At 38.5% G+C, this 16,859-nt stretch overlaps 1 protein-coding gene across 1 annotated transcript in view; it reads left to right on the top strand.

Moving 5' to 3' along the window:
- Positions 1 to 520: 520 nt before the first annotated feature.
- The window catches only part of LOC111142360 (chimerin 1), a 154,879-nt gene continuing 138,540 nt past the window's right edge, over positions 521 to 16,859 (top strand). Inside the window, exons 1-2 of the mRNA XM_022495390.1 lie at positions 521 to 608; positions 956 to 1,011. The gene's annotated coding sequence lies outside the window, so the exon portion shown is untranslated. The remainder of the gene's footprint in view (positions 609 to 955; positions 1,012 to 16,859) is intronic.

Below are 16,859 nucleotides of genomic sequence, written 5' to 3'. Positions count from 1 at the left end.
GCTGGTTAGTTTGATGTTATGGTGACAAAATGTCTAACTATTTAAATACATTATTAACTTACATTCAATTATATGTGATTATGTATGTAGAAATAGAAGAAAAAAATACCTCCAAGAGATAAACTTAGATAAACATAAGCATACTCTCTCTGATGACCACCAATTTTTGTTCTTTATTTCTTCATTACAAATCAGAAAGCCTGAAGCGAGGGTAGAATATCATAGTATTGGTATCACTCTAAAAATTACCCTCCTCAGTAGTTAGCAAAGTTCCTTCAGTACCTGAATTCTATCTTGTGCTGCACTTGCTCTAGTAGAAGAAACGGTGGTAACTTTGGCTCAGAAATTTTGTTTTTAGGGGAGATTATCTTTGAAGATAGACGTTTGCAGTATAAATAGGGGAGAAAAGCAGCACATCTGTTACTTCTAACATAAATCCTAATTTTAGCTTCAAGTTTGACATGTAATAATGTGCTTTAAGAATATATAACCATTATTGGCTTATATGAGAGACATGATTTATGCAATACATCCACCAAGAATTGGAGAAAATAAAAGACCAGATTATGGAGAACACAGCCAAATACCCAGTACTGATTTGTTAAGAGGTAAAAAGACACTTATATGGATTTTGATTTTTCTATTCTTGCTTTTGGGCTTTCATTAAGTTTAGATTGTTTTGTTTTCTTTGCATTGCTCTTAACAAATTTTAATTTAATAGCAAATAGGACTGTACCACAGTTTTCTTGGGAATGTAAAAAAGCAGCCAATTTGTGATTCCTAATATAGTCAAACTTTCTACAAAAGGGACATTTAGGATTATTTGTGTAGCAGAATATTAGAAAAAACCTGAATGTTTGTCCATAGGAGACTAATTGAATAAAGTCAAACACTTAAAAGAATAAGGACGATTTCTATGAGCTCATATGGAATGATTTACTTTCTGTCTTTACAGTGTATCAGTTGCAACAGGAAGCCCCTCATCCTCGAAGAATTACCTGTACTAACGAGGTGGGTGTGACGAAACTGTTACAACAAAATGTCTCTCCGTTGCCTGTTTCCTGAACTTTGACCTTCCTGAGTGGCAGGGTTATTTGTGGGGTTAGCCAATTTTTTTTTTTAGCTCGAAGAAATTGTACTTGAATGCATTTTTTGTAACATTGAACTGCCACTTTTTTTTTTTTAAAGATTTTATTTATTTATTTGACAGAGAGAAATCACAAGTAGGCAGAGAGGCAGGCAGAGAGAGAGGAGGAAGCAGGCTCCCTGCTGAGCAGAAAGCCTGATGTGGGGCTTGAACCCAGGACCTGGGATCATGACCTGAGCTGAAGGCAGCGGCTTAACCCACTGAGCCACCCAGGCGCCCCTGAACTGCCACTTTTTAATGGACTATTTAGAACACAGTGTGGAATGGGACATTATAGTTTCAAATGATATTTAGTGTTCTTCTCAGTCAAGTCATATATTCTTCCAGTTTTCATTTTTTATTCTTTTTGGAACCAAGTTTGAAGGCATTATTTTTTTTTTAAGGCATTATTGAAGTAACTTTTCCATTAAGAAAAGATTTAAATTGTGGTTCTAAAAATGCGCAGGAGACACAGTTCACCAAAAAAGATATGACTTATTAAAATATGTGAAATGATATTCAGCTTCATGAACAATAAGAGAAATGCAAATTAAAATACACGGAGCGACCACTGTCACCTTTTCAAATTGGCAAAAGTTCAAAAGATTTGAATATGCTTAGCTAGTATGTCTGTGAAGAAACAAACACGCTCATATATGGCTAATACGAATGTGAAGGGCTAGGATATTAGGAGGGTTTTATGACAGCTCACAAGACTGGGCCTGCATTTACCTCCCAGTCCAAGTTCTGGTGGTTTACCCTAATGAATTTCCTGTACAAATAGGGAATTACATATGCCCAAAGTTGTTTATTATAGGATTGCTTGTAACAGCACAATATTAGAAAACACCTAAACTCTGTCCATAGGAAACTGATCAAATAAACTGGGATATTAGGAAGAATAAGGAAGATTTCTATGAGTTGATCTGGAATGATATCCAGATAGAAAATATATATAGAAAAAAAAAGAAAATATATAGAGAGATATATATAGACATTGGAGATATGATCATTTCGGTCAGACCCACTGCAATAAAGAGAGTCAAAGGAGTTTCTTTGTTTTCTAGTGTGTATAAAATTATGTTCACACTACACTGTAGTCTATTAAGCATGCGATAGCATTATGTCCGAAAACACAACGTACGTGCCTTAATTTAAAATACTTCATTGCTGTAAATGCTGTCATGGGAGCTTTCAGTGAGGGGTGAATCTCTTTGCTGGTGGATGTCCATGCCTCAGTGCTGATGGCTGTGCCTGATCTGGGAGCTGGTTGCTGAAGGTGCAGGTGGCTGTAGCAATGTCTTAACGTAAGACAGCGTGAAATTTGCCACATCGGCGGACTCTTCCTTTCATGAACAGTTTCTTGACAGCATGCGATGCTGTTCAATAGCATTTTACCCACAGCAGAACTTCTTTCGAAATTGGGGGTCAGTCCTCTCAAACCCTGCTGCCTCTGTCAGCTAGGTTTATGGAACACTCTGAATCCTTTGTCGTCATTTCCACAGTCTTCACAGCCTCTTTATAAGGAATAGATTCCGTTTCAAGAAACCACTTTACTTTGTTCATTCGTAAGAGTCAACTCCTTATCTGCTCAGGCGGCAGCATGAGATGGCTTCAGTGCCGTCATATCTTCGGGGTCCACTTCGCGTTCTCTTGCAGTTTCCACCACAGCGGGAGTGCTTCCTCCACTGGAGGCTTGAACCCCCTCAGAATCATCCGTGAGGGTTGGAATCCACTTCTTCCAAACTCCTGTATTTAATGTTGTTATTTTGACCTCTTATGAATCATGACTATTTTTAGTGACATCTAGAATGGTGAAGCCTTTCCCGAAGGTTTTCAGTTGTCCATCAGAGGAATCCCTATCCATGGCAGCTATAACCTATGAAATGTATTTCTTAAATAATAAGACTTGAAAGTCAGAATTGCTCCTTGATCCATGGGCTGCAGAAGAGATGCTGTGTTAGCCGGCATGAGAACATCATCAGTCTCACGGCACGTCTCCATCAGGGCTCTTGGGTGACCGAGTGCATTGTCACTGAGCAGTCATATTTTGAAAGGAATCTTTTTTCTGGGCAGTAGGTCTCAACAGTGCACTTAAAATATTCAGTAATTCAAGTTGTAAACCAATGTCCTGTCATCCAGACTTTATGGTTCCATTTATAGAGCACAGGCAGGATAGATTGAGCATAATTCTTTTTTTAAAATATTTTATTTATTTGACAGAGAGATTACAAGTAGGCAGAGAGGCAGGCAGAGAGAGAGAGAGGGAAGCAGGCTCCCTGCCAAGCAGAGAGCCCAATGTGGGGCTCGATCCCAGGATCCTGGGATCATGACCTGAGCCGAAGGCAGAGGCTTTAACCCACTGAGCCACCCAGGTGCCCCAATTGAGCATAATTCTTAAGTGCCCTAGGATTTTTGGAGTGGCCAATGAGCATTGGCTTTAACTTAAAGTTACCAGCTGCATTCGCTCTTAACAAGAATCAGCTTGTTTTTTGAAGCTTTGAAACCAGGCATTGACTTCTCTCTAGCTCTGAAAGTCCTAGATGGCATCTTCTTTTAATATAAGTCTGTTTGATCTACGTTGAAAATCTTTTACTTAGTGTAGCCACCTTCATTAATAATCCTGGCTAGATCCTTCTGGAGAACTGGCTGCAGCTTCTACATCGGCACCTGCCGCTTCCCCTCGCACCTTGATGCTGTGGAGACGGCTTCTTTCTTTAAACCTCATGAACCAGCCTCTGCTTGCTCCCAGCTTGTCTTCTGCAGCCTCCTCACCAATCTTAGCCTTCAGAGACTTGAGAGCTAGGGCCTTGCTCTGGATTAGGCTTTGGCTTAAGGGAATGTTGTAGCTGGTTTGATCTTCTATCCAGATCACTAAAACTTTCTCCATTATCAGCAATAAGGTTGTTTTGCTTTCTTATCATTCATGTGTTCACTGGAGTAGTGCTTTTTTTTAACATGATTCTAATTCTTTTTATTGTGGCAAAATATACATGGCACAAACTTTACTATTATAATCATTTTTTTATTTAAATTCAGGTAGCCAAGGTATAGTACATCGTTAGTTTTTGATATAATGTTCAGGCATTCATTAGTTGAGTGTCTCACCCAGCTCCCATCCTAGCATGTGCCCACTTTAATGCCCATCACCCAGTTACCCCATCCCCCAACCCATCTACCTTTCTACAACCCTCAGTTTGTTTCTTGGAGTCAAGAGTCTCATATGGTTTGTCTCCCTCTCTGATTTCTTCCAATTCAGTCCCCCCCCACCCCTATTGTCCTTTTTATTTCTTTCAAGAATTTTTCCTTTGCTTTCACAGCTTGGCTAACTGGTACAAGAGGCCTAGCTTTTGGCCTGTCTTTACTTTTGACATGCCTTCCTCACTAAGCTTAATCATTTCTAAGTTTTGATTTAACAAAAGAGATATGTGACTCTTTCCCTTGAACACTTAGAGGCCACTGTAGGGTTATTAGTTGACCTAATTTCAATATTGTTGTATCTCAGGGAATAGATCTGGGGGGAATAGGAGGGAGATGGAGGAATGTCCCGTGGGTGGAGAAGTCTGAATACAGAATATGTTACTATTAAGTTTGCTGTCTTATAGGGGTGCAGTTTGTGGTGCCCCAAAACAGTTACAGTTGTGACATTGAAGATCACTGATCACAGATCATCATAGTGAAAAGTTTGAATATTGTGAGAATTACCAAGTTGTAACACAGAGACACAAAGTGAACAAATGCTGTTGGAAAAAATAGCACAAATAGCCTTGTTTGATGCAGGGTTGTCAGAAACCTACAACTTGTAAAAACAAAACAAAACAAAACAAAACAACAACAACACAATATCCGTGAAGCGCAGTAAGTGAAGCACAGTAAAATGAGGTATGCCTCTATGCTAATTATGGTCCATTTTTGGTAATAAAGAAGGGAAAAAAATAAGGCTTACTTTTGCAAAAGAGAAACATAGGAAGAATTAAGCCAGAAACCCATGAAATAATTATCTGTAAGGAATGCTTTGGGGGGCAGTTTAGGGAGGATAAGGCTGGAAGGATATGTCTTTATTTAGTTGTGACTTTTGAATTATGCAACTATTTCACATATTCAAAGAACAAAATTAAGTAAAAAATGATAAAAAAGCAAACCCTAAACTTGAATACAAATAGAAATAAATGACCCTAACAAATTCATAACATACCCCAAGGTTAATTTAAGTAGCTTAGAAATATTTTGACTGTACAGACTTGGAGGGGAAGTAGTCTAAGAATCATAATCTACAAAGAGATCTTTATACTTAGCCATTTGTTGTTATTAGTGGTACTTGTGTAGTAATTCTGAAATTATTTTGTGTGTAATATAGGACAGAATAAATGAATAACTATATTGGATTTTGGGGAACCAGTGTTTTGAGGGGATATAAATATGGAGTAGAAGGAAATTGAGAAGTGCAGCGTGGTTTTGAATTTGAATTGGAGGTATAAATATGACTTCACAGATTTATAAAAATTCATTTTCTGTCTTAGTCCATGGAAAGGCTTTAGAAGCAGTGATGCCCTAGTAAGAATGAAAATACTCAGTGCTCAAAGTTTGATTTCCAAATACTATTTCCTACTGAAAGGAGCCAATTCTCCTTAGAGAAATTCTTGATTCTGGAACATGGAGCAGGCAGTGAGATCCTAGAACATTTTAAATCAGAAAGAAACAAGAGCTCAGAAACGGATGGGGACATGTCAGAAGATCTAGCAGCCCACTTGAATGAAGGGTTCTCACAGGCTAGATTTGGGATAATTTGATATAAAAAAGAAAAATGATAGTAATGAATTATAACACATTGAATGAAAAGATAATGTTAGTCCATAATGATACTTAACCAAAAAACTCTACCTCAGTGCAAAGAAAAAATGGGGGAGAGGGGCAGAATTAAAGTTGTCCTTTACAGCAGAAAGGTGGCTAAACATGTAGAGTGATAATGCTTTGTGCTGGTAATTGAGTCAGGCAAGGATCATCATTGGACATTAAAACCACTGAGTGAAAGATTGTAGATGAGGAGGATATTTACATGGTCTCAAAGTGTCGCCCTACCAATTTTTTTTATGAATTGGAAAGAGAAAGATATATTTTCATAGTGGAGAGATCTGGCAGTCACACCTTTATCCATGTGATCAAATTTAGCCTTACCTGTAATGTGTCAAACTGATGTGTCTCCGGAAATGATGTAATGAGGCACGCACAGCACCATCTATGTGGTATTTCTGCCAAAATGCTTAACTTCTGTCTTTTTATGAAGTATGAATCAGACACATCCAAAATATGTACATTCTATAAGACATCTGTCCTGCAAATTTCATTTTCATAAAAGAAATAACAGTGGTAGGACCGTTCTCAAATGAAGGAGACTAAATGCTCCCCAAATGCAGCACAGGTACCTTGATAGGGTCCTAGAGATTGAGATCTCTCTCTCTCTTTGTCTCTCTTTCAAGCTACATATTTTGGGTATAATTAGATAAATTTGAATAAGAACTATATATTAGGTAATATGGAATCATAATAACTTTCTTGGATGATATACTATTTAAAGGAATTGCTTCTCTATTGTTCAAAATATGTTGAAATGGATGTTGTTATTGGGAAAACTGGCTAAAAAACACTGACTAGCTCTCAGAGTACGGAGTCATAAAAAGTATAAATTTATCAAACTAGTCAGGGATTTCATGAGATTGTCTTTTAAATGTCCTATTGCAGTTTAAGTATTTGTAGATGTCCAATCTGCACGCATGTATGTATGGAATGAGTATATAGTGTGTAATGGTTGCATTTTATTGCTACTGTGCCAGGATCAAGGATGATGAGATAATTTTATATGTAGTGAGAATTTTTTTAAAATGCTGTTTAAAAAAATGTTTCATTTTGTTTCATACTCTGACCAGACACAACTTTTTTTTCAGATACAACTTTTTAAACTTTTAACAGAAAGTGAGATTTGGACTATAGTTCTGTGAAAAGTCTAGAAGTACTAGTAACACAGTTATCTTTATTGAGAAATATCTATACTTGCCTTTCTCAAAAGAATTTGAGGCCACACAAATGAAGACGTAATAAAAGGAGTAAAAAAAGGAAAGTTAAGGCAGGTAAAAAAGAAACAACAATGACATCATTTGATTGCAGTGCTGATTGAGGATCAGTAACGTTGTGTGAAAAGGGAACCACAGGAATAAAGTACATAACTCTTGAGGACCCGAAAGGCTAATAAGATCCTATTTTTACCTGAGCTAAATTCTTTTCAAAAAATCATGTGGCTTCTTATATGAAGTGCGTTTATTGATGTTACATTGACCAACTGTAGTTTCACAGCCCATGCGAAAGTAGACTTAGGGTCCTTTCTCACAGCAGCTGGCATAACATTAAGGAGGAACACATCACTGAAGCTAGTTCTTTTTTTTTTTTTAATTTATTTGACAGGCAGATCACAAGTAGGCAGAGAGGCAGGCAGAGAGAGAGACAGGAGGAGGAGGCAGGCTCCCTGCTGAGCAGAGAGCCCGATGTGGGACTCGATCCCAGGACCCTGAGACCATGACCTGAGCCGAAGGTAGAGGCTCTAACCACTGAGCCACCCAGGCGCCCCACTGAAGCAAGTTCTTAAAAGGGCTAAACTGTTGGGGCCCAAGTCTGTAGGCTTCTGGTGAATCACTGTGATTCAAACATGGGATCCTAGAGATTGGCTGGCTCTTAGAGTCTCTGAAAATAATTTTCTTGGTTTTGTGATGTGGTTGACTGAATAGTGCCATCCACTAAAAACAAGAGTGTCATATGCAATACTGTTGGTTAAAGGAAGGCATAGAAGCACCGGGAAACAAAGGGTATACAACTGAGATTTTCTCATTTAAATTGTTTTCACTCTGCTTAGTTTTCTTTCATAAGAAATTAGTAATCCTGTTCTAAGGGCAAGTTGGTGGGCACGGAATGCCGCTCTATGGATAGAAAGGTTTATTGTGGACTCCTATCCCATTGTAACCACCCTCTCGTGTTGTTCAAAACTAATAATTTATTAGCTACTCAACTCTGACAGCTTAGTAAAGATTAATTATGCATGCAGAAGGATGTATATTTAATTAGCAAATTAGTAGTGATAACAACTTGTTTCTGTATTTGACCAATCTCTGTAATACTCAATAATGTCTTTCTGTTTTTATCTGGTCATAACTGAAGGGCGATTAATGAAGAGCGGAAAATGGTCTCATTTTGAAGAAATGACATCCCTATTCAATATTGGTCTACTGATTAAGTTTATAAATATAGATATTGAGAGTGTTTATGTCACTAATGCTGCTAATCTGCTTATTTTGAGCAATATTCAGTCTCATGGAATTCCTGTAAAACAATCAAATAACTTAGATATCTATTTAAAGTGAAAGTAATTTTAAGTGAAAGTAAATTTAAATTTTAAAATGAAAGTAAAGCATTAAACAGAATAAACTTATTGAATAAAGAAAGTTTTAGTCTTAGTGTTGATTAAATGGTAAATAGCTGGCTGGGGAGAATTAAAGGTTCTGGGGAGTGATGAGCACTGAAAATAAAACCGTACTGAGTACCAGTTGCTGTCAACCTCAAATATTTAACTGAGGAACGGGATTTGGGACATTAAGCGCTAAGTGGCCACTGTGTTTAAGGAGGAAAGGGCAACAGGATTTAATTACCACTGAAACATGGAGAGAAAAAGAAAAGTTAATGCAGTAGATAAACTGATGGGTCTTTTCAACAAAGGTTAGTAAGTTCTGTGGGTGCTCATTGTAATTATAAAAACGGTCCAATGACATTGTCTTGAAGGACATTTCTCTACTACAATTGTAAGAAAGGGAGAGCCTACCCTGTTCATGGGGACGTGCACATTTCCACACCTTTTTCTTCTAACCCCATAGCAGTGTATCACAGATTAGAAATGCAGAGGCTGGGGAATTATGCACACCCAGAGGGAATATATATTTATTTACCAGCCATGTCTGATGACCTTCTCTCGTGATCTAAGCCCTTAGCTCCAGTGATGAACTCCATGTCCTGCTCTTTCTCAGCTGAATTTCTGTTAGCATTCATGAGAGCAAGATGTGTAACACCTTATTTTAAAACCTGAATTATTCAATTGTTAAATCATAAATTATTGAAGACAAAACTCTAAAACAATATATCTAATAGTAAGAAGTAACGTAATTTGACAGAAAATGCAACAGTAACTAATACAATTTTTTTTTATTTCAGGAGATCTTACCAATTGCCATTGTGAATGTTAAAAAAACACAGAACATATTTTAAAAAGATTTTATTTATTTGACAGAGAGAGACACAGAGAGAGAGGGAACACATGTATGAGGAGTGGGAGAGGGAGAAGCAGGCTTCCCACTGAGCAGGGAGCCCAATGTGGGCAGGGGTGGGGGGGGTGCTCCATCCTAGAACCCTGGGCTCATGACCTGACCTGAAGGCAGCTGCTTAACAGCTCAGCCATCCAGTCTCCCCCAGAACATTTTTTTTTTTAAATTAAAGGCTATTTTTAGGAGAAAATTTTGAAATTTAAATATGAAAATAAATCTTTTTTTTTTTTTTTTTAAGATTTTATTTATTTGACAGACAGAGATCACAAGTAGGCAGAGAGCAGGCAGAGAGAGAGAGGAAGGGAAGCAGGCGCCCTGCTGAGCAGAGAGCCCAATGCGGGGCTCAATCCCAGGTCCCTGGGATCATGACCCGAGCCGAAGGCAGCGGCTTTAACCCACTGAGCCACCCAGGCGCCCCTATGAAAATAAATCTTTTTAAAGGGAAAGATGTCCAGGTCCACAACTAAGTACTTTACTCATGCCTTAGAGACTAAGCAAATGCGTAAAAGCTTGAAAATGATTCTTAGTAATATTGTCACAGTGCAGTTTTATCTTATGGTGGAGTTATTCTGAATTTAGCACATGAAGTAGAAGTCTTACATAATCAGAATTACCTTGGAAATCCCTTATCACCTATAAAGTAATGGTACATATATTTGTATATACAACTCTGCGTCAATAAGGGAATGCATAAATATATAATTCAATGAAATGTAATTTATAATAATTATAAAATGTATACTTATGTGATTTTCAATTAAGTAAAAAGTGATTTTGTTACTTTATGTCAACTACCTGGTTGAATTCAAATAAATGTATATATGTGTGTGTGTGTGTGTGTGTGTGTGTGCATGTGCATATGTGTGTACATAGGGAGGCAGACACAGGTTTAAATTACATAGATATACAATATATGTATTTAAGCAGAGATATCAAAGAGCTTCCATACCTTTAGTTGATTCATACTAATATGGTATAAATCAAACTAGTTTCATATTTGGGCACCCTTAAACATAGAGCCTTAAAATGGATACACTTTTTTTTTTTCTGGCAGCCAAATAGTGGGAATGTAGTTATGATTTTTTTTTTAAAAGAATTTATTTATTTATTTGACAGAGAGAGATCACAAGTAGTTGGAGAGGCAGGCAGAGAGAAAGAGAGAGAGAGAGAGAGAGAGAGAGAAGCAGGCTCCCTGCTGAGCAGAGAGCCCGATTGCGGGACTCGATCCCAGGACTCTGAGATCATGACCTGAGCCGAAGGCAGCGGCTTAACCCACTGAGCCACCCAGGCGCCCCTAGTTATGATTTTTAAATGCGTAAAACCAAATCTCTCCTCTCTGTGAATTGTTTTTGGAGCTAATGTTGCAGGGAGCTGGATAACATTTTTGAGGAAGCTTCTTATTGTTATAACAACCACAGTTGTGTTTTTCTAGGGTAAATGGGGAAAGCAGACTGAGGCTGGACAGAACGCACCAAACTCAAGTTCAGTGCTGTTAATGCAATGAGAAATACAGAGAAAGTTACACCTTTCATGCTGTATTCTAATTCTAGTCACAACACCAGTTAGATGTATATTTGATATATATTTTGCTAGCACATGTTTTTAAATTTAAAGTCTCTCTTCAAGTCTGGTCATAGAAGTAGGAAATTGACTATAATCATTTCTTTTTTTTTTTTTAAGATTTTATTTTATTTATTTATTTGACAGAGATCACAAGTAGGCAGAGAGGTAGGTAGAGAGAGAAAGGGAAGCAGGCTCCCCGCTAAGCAGAGAGCCCAATGTGGGGTTCAATCCCAGGACCCTAAGATCATGACCTGAGCCGAAGGCAGAGGCTTAACCCACTGAGCCACCCAGGCGCCCCCCTGTAATCATTTCCTTACTTACTGTCTCACCCCACTAGATTCTATTCAGCACCTGGCTATGATGATTTGTATATAATAAAGGCTCTTAAATGCCTCTGCCTTTAGCTCAGGTCATGATTCCAGCGCCCAAGGATCGAGCCCCACATGGGGTTTTCTGCTCAGCAGGGAGCCTGCTTCCCCTGCATCACCACCACACCACCACCCCCCCGCCTGCCTCTGCCTACTTGTGATCTCTGTCTTTCAAATAAATAAATAAAATTAAAAAAAAAAGTTTATTGAATGAATGAATGAATGAATGAATATTGTTGTGCAACTTATTTGGCAAAATAACGCTCTTATTATATGGTTTACCAAAACGTGTATTAGTGTCCGTAGCCCTTAGGCTCCAGTCCTTTCTGTGGCCTGCGTGTATTTGTTGAGTCAGTATTCTCTGAGGGTCTTCTCCCTGCCAAGTCCTCAGGATTCAAGGCAAATAAAGCAAGTCCCTTCTGTTCGAGGATCTTCCTTTCTAGGTGGCGGAGGGAGCGGCGAATCCGGCATTATAGCAGATGTGGCAGCAGTTCCCTCGTTACACGTGGCAGTTCCCGTGGGCAAGCGCAGAGTACCTGTGGGAGCACTTGTGGGCACATGGCAGATGCAGTCCCAGAGCTAAGCAGGCATCACTAATAAAAACTTCTCTGCCTTAAGTGTGGACATGTGGACTTTATCCCAATAGCTATGGCGGGGGGCGGGGGAGTGTTAATGGGATCAGATTTAGGCATAGAAAGCACATTCTGTCTGCAGCGTGGAAGATGGACTGGAAAGGGAGATGGGAGATGGAGATTTTAGAGACAAGAAGACTGGTTTAGGAGGAATTGCGGTAATCCTAGTGAGGAGTGGTAAAGGCATATAAATTGTTCCTGAGAATAACCAATGGGGGCAGGAAATGGGAAGACGCAAAGCGGAAGAATTCACAGAACTCGAGTGAGTTAGATAGTCATGGGATGACTGAGAGAGGGAAGTCTAGTAGCTGTGGATGAACCAGTCGCTTCCCTCTCATGATCTTCTCTAATGTCATACTGGCTTGGCAAAACCACAGCCCTGTTTAAATCTGCTCTTGCATACTTCGCACGTACTCCCAAGAAACCGAGTATGGCTGGAGAAAAAGAAGTGCTGAACAGGGTTCACGTTAAATTTATGAACCTCGAGTTGGTACTTACTGTTCCCCCGTGGGCATACTGTGCTTTCCCTCAAACTTTTACTACCTTACTCCTCACCTCCTTCTCAGCTCATAATTTATATCCTACTTTAATCCTGATTGAAGCGATTAGAAGAGAACTTCCCACAAACTTTCAGTGCTGCATCGCCTCAGCCTTTAACATTCGGGCCCCGTATTCTGCATTCTTGCCTGTTACCATAGATTGTGGCCAGCTCTCCACTACTCCTGTTTTCCTCTTGTCTACTTAAGGACCTAATCCTAGCAGTTCCTCAGGCTCCTTCTTCATCAACAGTTTTCTCTTTTTACATCAGGCCACAGACATCCTATTATTTCTCCCATCTTAAAAAATTGTCTTGACCCTACTTTATCTGGCCTTGCCCAATTTCTTTATTCCCCTTTGTAGAAAACACTTGAAAGTACTGTCAGTGCTTGCTCTTTCTAGCCCTGCTCCTCCTATTTTCTCTTAAACCTGCTTCAGCCAGGCTGTTATCCACTACCACTCCATGAGAACTGCGTAGGCAAGGTCACCAGTGACTTCCACTTTGCTTGATCTCATGGTCGGTTTTTCTGCTTAGCCTCTCAGCAGCACGGGGCACAGAGGATGACTCGCACCGTGATACACTTTCCTCACTTCATTTCTAGGACATTGTAGTCTTTTGGTCTTTCTCCTGTCTTCACAGCCCCCTTTGCTGGTTCCTCTTCACTCTGACCTCGATGTTCAGATGCACCAGGGCTCAGTCATTGATCTTCATGTCTTCTCTGCTTATATTTATTCCCTGACAATGTTGCCAGTTTCAGGTTTTAATACAACTTGTATTTCCAGTCCAGTCCTCTTTGCCCAGATTCCAGACCATGTAATCAATTGCCTACTCTATGTCCTCCCTTGATGCCATCTCAAATATAACACATTCAAAGAAACTGACATTTATCTTCCTCCCAAAACCTGCTCTTACCAAAAAAAGGTTTCCACATGTCAGTTAATGGCAGTTCCTTCCAGTTGCTAGATCAAAAACCATGCATCATACTTGGGTCTTTTTTTCTTTCTTTTTTTTCTCTCACCATCCCATGATTAATTCATCAGGAAATCATACAGGGTCTATTTTCAGAATATGTGCACAATATGTTAACAATCCTACCACTTCTTACTATTTCCATGGCTACCGTTTGGGTATGAACTGTGGGAACTGCTAGATACCCACCCAAATCCATTCTTCCTTTTTTGAGAAACCTGGTTAGTATAATTTCCCCATCTTCATTTATATAGTTATGTCCATATGATGGTTTTCTCTTGTGGAATAGAAGTGAACTTGAATGCTGGACCCATTAAAACTTCCCATCTAAGTTCCTCCATATTATGTTCCTTCCTGCTTGGATTCAGATAAAAACAGGGGACCTTGAAAAAACGGGGCAGCGCTAAAAGATGGAAGTGGTCTAGATGTAGGACAGTTGTATTCCTGATCTGAATACTTATCCGGGGATGTTATACAAGCAAGACATAAACTCCTGTTATGTCCAGTTAGTATATATTTAAATCGATTTGTCATAGTAAATTATTCTACCCCAACATTCAGTAATCTCTCAGCTGTGTAACTGAAATAGTTCTTAACTGATATTTCCCTTGTAGTCTGTTGTCTTCACAGAATGTTCTTTTTAAAATTTTAGTCAGATCTGGTCACTCTTCTACTCAGAACTGTACATTGGCTCCCCGTTACCCAGAGTAAAAGCCAAGTCCTTACAAGGACTTCCAAGGCCCTACCTAATCTCCCCATCACTTTAGTTTTCTGTGCTTATCTCCTCTCCTTCTTTCCCCATATCCTGCTTTGACCATACCATCCTTCTTGTTTTTCATACATTCTAGCTGTGCTCCTTTCTCCAAGCCATTGCACCAACTCCTCTTTCTGGAATGTTCTCTCTAATATCCAAATGGCTACTTCTTCATATCCTTCAAGTCTTCTCAAGTCTTCCCTTCTCAATGAGGCCCATCCTGACTACTGTATTTAAAATTATATTTTATCACCCCCCCAGCATTTACAATTCTTAATTAATGCTACTTTGTTTTTATAACACTTTTAATTTTGTGACCTTCTATAACATATAGTTTACTTATTTTTTATGTTTATTGTGATCTTCCCTTCCTTGAATACAAGCTCCATGAGGGTAGGATCTTGATCTGTTTTGTTCATCAGTATGTCCCAGGCGCCTTGAACAGTGTTTGACACATTAAGTAAGGTGCTTAAATAAAGACTTGTTAATTGAGTGAAAGGGAGGTTTAAAGCATTTGTTTTATGTTTACTTTATTTTAGAGGACATATTTTGCTAGGTGGGAGTATAAGAGTTTATTTGAGAAGTGAGAGGAAAGTACCTTAATTGAAATCATAGCTTCACTGCTGATTGCTGCTTTATGCTGACAGCCTATAGCTCAGTTTTGATTCTATAAAAATAAAGATTATCCTGCTCAGAGATCTCTTAGATGTTGTGATGATCTGTTACTTAACACTTATTATGTACTTTCCAGCTAGAAAGTGTTTTTTATGAATGCTGAGTAATAACATTGAATTATTAAAACCAACTATTTATTTTAAATTCAGCCTATCATTCAAAAGTCTGTTTTCATCTTATTTTACTTTTGAAATGTGCCCCCCCCCCATGGGTCATCATTTGCTCTTATTTAAAATTCAGTGTTCAGTAAGCAGTTGTGGGTAGTAAGGTATGCTTTGATGTCAAAATCTACCTTAATGTAGAAGTATATTTATAAAATTGGAGATCATAACTACAATTCTAAAGAGGACCCCTTTACCAGTTACATAAGCAGATTGGTTGTTTCTACATCTTTATTCATACAACTTAAAAGTTACTTGAATCTAAAGTGGGAAAATAGTGAATACAAAGAATAGTGAATACAAAGAAAAAATAACTGATATCAAGAAACTGAACTGTTTTTCAGCAAGTCAATAGGTAGTAATTACAGAGCTTTAAAAAAACTCCATAAATACATATTCTTTTTTTTTTAAAGATTATTTATTTATTAGAGAGAGAGAGAGCGAGCAGAATGAGTGAGAAAAATGAGTTGGGGGAGAAGCAGAGGGAGAGGGAGAAGCAGGCTTCCCGCTGAGCAGGGAGAACCTGATAGGGGACTTGATTCTAGGACCCCAGGATCATGACCTGAGCTGAAGGCAGATGTGTAATGACTGAGCCACCCAGGCATCCCTGTAAATGCATATTCTTTATTGAATTTGTGAAATCTGACAGTAATAGAGAGCTAGCCTATTTGGCATGCTGAAGGTTAATGGTTTTCTTGGGTAAGCCTAAAATATAGTGGAAAACAAGTTGCGTTCTTAGCACTTGTAACTTTGGTCTAAATATCATCAAGAAGGCTACAGAATTGAGGAGGAAAGCAGGTATCTAGAAGTTTACCTTACTATTAAGGGGGATAAAAAATTAAACAATCTTTTTAAATTCCATAACATTTCTGATCTCTTTTTTGTCACCTCCTCCCTACAAGTCATTTCCGGCTGTGTAGCTCTTTGATGAGTACTTACTCTTCCACGATGCCGGCTCTGCTCTGTTTTTGGTTTTTCTGTTGTTTTTGAAGTTTTTTTAAGTTTAAATTTTTTTGACTTGTTGAAGCTTAACTGTTATCCATGTTGATATTTTCTATGGTGTAAAGTGCAGTGAGAAAAAACCCTAGTAATTTAGAAAATGTGGTGTAAAAATTTGTGCTTCCATGAAAGCTGCATTGTCTATGTGTAGGAGAGTAGCACCTCCTTCCTGGTTATCCAGTTCCAGTCTTCCATTGTCTTTGAGCGGTTGTAAAACTCCCCCTCCTCTTCTTTCTACCCTCTCGCTCTCCTCCTCCCTAACTCTAATACAGGAAACTAAAAAAGATCCAAAGCTAGAGGTGACTACTGAGTAACTTGCTAGTGTTTAATTCAGTATCTACTGCTGTAGGAAGCAAATACCAATGTGCATTTCCCCCCCTTTTCCTCGTTCCATGCCTCCAAACTGAGCCACTTTGAAAAACAATGCAAAACAAAATCTTGATACTTGAAAATATTTTTCTTTTGTTTGCTTTTATGTACATATTCTAGACTGCTGTCTGGAAAAAAGACTGTCCAGGGTTCTGTTATTTCTTACAATTTCATGTGTATATACCCTAACTTTTATAAGACTCATGTAGACTTCCAGACTAGGTTTTAAAGTACCTGGCTCCAAGTACTGTTTTTAATGGGAACAAGAAAGAGATAATTCGTGTGACTTCTGAACAAGTCAATACCACTGTTGGAAAAGAGCAATATTAAGCATTTAGGAAATTTCCT

The sequence above is a fragment of the Enhydra lutris genome, unplaced genomic scaffold (assembly GCF_002288905.1).
Source record: "Enhydra lutris kenyoni isolate GAN:26980312 unplaced genomic scaffold, ASM228890v2 scaffoldscaffold1, whole genome shotgun sequence".
NCBI classification, from domain to species: Eukaryota; Metazoa; Chordata; class Mammalia; order Carnivora; family Mustelidae; genus Enhydra; species Enhydra lutris.
This window is presented reverse-complemented; position numbering and strand designations above follow the sequence as displayed.